The 2,471-nt window shown below is 33.4% G+C and overlaps 1 non-coding gene across 1 annotated transcript; it reads right to left on the bottom strand.

Moving 5' to 3' along the window:
• Nucleotides 1-1,630: 1,630 nt before the first annotated feature.
• Nucleotides 1,631-1,809, bottom strand: LOC113564761. The gene has a single exon (XR_003408293.1). It is a non-coding gene; the product is annotated as a 5.8S ribosomal RNA (ribosomal RNA).
• Nucleotides 1,810-2,471: the final 662 nt, after the last annotated feature.

Below are 2,471 nucleotides of genomic sequence, written 5' to 3'. Positions count from 1 at the left end.
ACTTATGTAATAATTTTTTTCTTCTAGTAGCGGTCGAACTATTATGGTGGGCTACCAAGTTGAAGCGGTTTTAATTATTACGCACTGTATGACTGGCGGATAGTTACTTCTTGTAGCATTGATTAGCCACAAAGTTGAAGTTAAATCACACACGAAGGTTCTTTGTTGGTCACTATAAGTTTAGGACCAGTCGGTGGTGCCAATAACGGTGGCGCCAATAACGAGTTCGCGGTTGCAAGTTTTGAAAAAATATAAGTTTTTATTTCAAGATATACAACTTTGAATCGGAGTCAATTCACGTCTTAATGGTATAGCGGATGAATTAGAACTAAATCTGGAGTGTGAGTTGAACGCTTAGCAAACCCTTGGTCGACTTTGTTTATATGAACTTGAAGGCTCTCCTCTTTATTCAAATGGGTTGCGCTCTTTAAGAGAGTTGCGCATGGAAAATTACCAGGATTTGTGCTGCGTAAGCTATTTGGTTGCTTAGTGGGAATAACGAATTTCGGCATCGGCGGATGTTTATGTCTATGAATCAATTGTTTATGTTAACGCGGCCGAAATTGTTATTGTCGCCAAGAGCTTGGGATCTGACTTATGTGTTGGGGTAAATGGATTGGGTGGGTGTGATCAAGTGGTACATATGTACTGTGTGTGTGTGATGTGTGTGTGTGACACAGTGTTATACTATGGTACATATGCTACTATATACATTATACCTAACTATATAGAACGCCCCGGGATTGTGTTAATTAGCTACAAATAGTTAAAAAACTAATCCCATTATTAGTCAAGTTAATTACACTATTAGGTTTATATCCCGATAACTTGCACATATGCTAGACTCCTTGGTCCGTGTTTCAAAACGGTTCCCGAAGGTATCCTGAATCTTTCGTATTGTTAATCATACAATAAATATCATATAATAAACACAAAAATCAATGATAATTATGCCATTATATAATTCCGAAAAATAAAGGCACTGTAATCATATTAATTAATTAATTTTAATGATGAATTTTCCGTAAGGGATATTCAGGTTCATCGGGCTTAACCTCTAAGCAGTTTCACGTACTGTTTAACTCTCTATTCAGAGTTCTTTTCAACTTTCCCTCACGGTACTTGTTTACTATCGGTCTCATGGTTATATTTAGTTTGGAAACATCATCTAGTAATCATTAACGTTATACGGGCCTGGCACCCTCTATGGGTAAATGGCCTCATTTAAGAAGGACCTAAATCGTTAATTTCTCATTAATTCTATATATATAATGATAAAAACATTTTTTTAAATTATTTCTTGCAGCAAAGTGTTTTCCATTAAACGAACCAACGAAGAATAATAACATAACCAGGTTTATTCTATTTCCGATTCATTAATAAGAGACAATTCTAGATGAAAAATAATTCAATTTTGTATGCTACACATTTCTCAGTATTACTTGATCGAAAAAGAAAACTTGAAAAGAACTTGAAAAAGAAAATATTTATCTTCGTTTTTCACATCCAAATGTGAGATAATGTTTTTCATATATATTTTTTAGTATTAGGAATAAAAAAATTATTATTTTATCCAATAATATACCATATGCTTATAAAATTTATAAACAACTTAATTAGCATAGTCATACAACCCTCAACCATATGTAGTCCAAGCTGCACTGTAAAATTAATTAAAGTACATAACAGCATGGACTGCGATATGCGTTCAAAATGTCGATGTTCATGTGTCCTGCAGTTCACACGATGACGCACAGTTTGCTGCGTTCTTCATCGACCCATGAGCCGAGTGATCCACCGCTTAGAGCTTTATAATTCATTTTTATATAATGTCAATTTTGCTTTTACTGAAAGAAATTAAAAATACACCATTTTACTGGCATAATTGCTTCAATAAATGTATTTTTATACCTAAAATAAATGCTGCGATATGTCTTAGTTTCATATAAGCATTATGTATCATATAATCAGGTTATTTACGGTTTATATATAACTATGTTTGGGCGATACATAATGCAATTTATATAAAACATTGACCTGATGGGTACCAGGTACTACATTGTATATTTTAGGTTGTTGCATTAGCCAACGGATGCTCATAACTAAGATGAACAATACATAATCGTTTTATTCTTTAATCATATCATATCTAAATTTGATAATCTGGTAATTTAAATTTGGTAAATTTTTTAATTTTGTAATTTGGTAAGTAATTTTGGTAAATTCAAAATGTATTTGTATTATAACAAATTTTTATTAACGGTAAGGATTTTATACAATAATGATCCTTCCGCAGGTTCACCTACGGAAACCTTGTAACGACTTTTACTTCATCTAAATAATCAAGTTCGGTCAATTTTTACGAAACAACCGTAACACGCAAGGCGTCACAGTGATCACGTCCGGAGACCTCACTAAATAATTCAATCGGTAGTAGCGACGGCCGGTGTGTACAAAGGGCAGGGACGTAA

This window comes from Drosophila erecta, unplaced genomic scaffold (assembly GCF_003286155.1).
Source record: "Drosophila erecta strain 14021-0224.00,06,07 unplaced genomic scaffold, DereRS2 tig00000556-arrow-arrow-pilon, whole genome shotgun sequence".
Classification (NCBI taxonomy): Eukaryota; Metazoa; Arthropoda; class Insecta; order Diptera; family Drosophilidae; genus Drosophila; species Drosophila erecta.
This window is presented reverse-complemented; position numbering and strand designations above follow the sequence as displayed.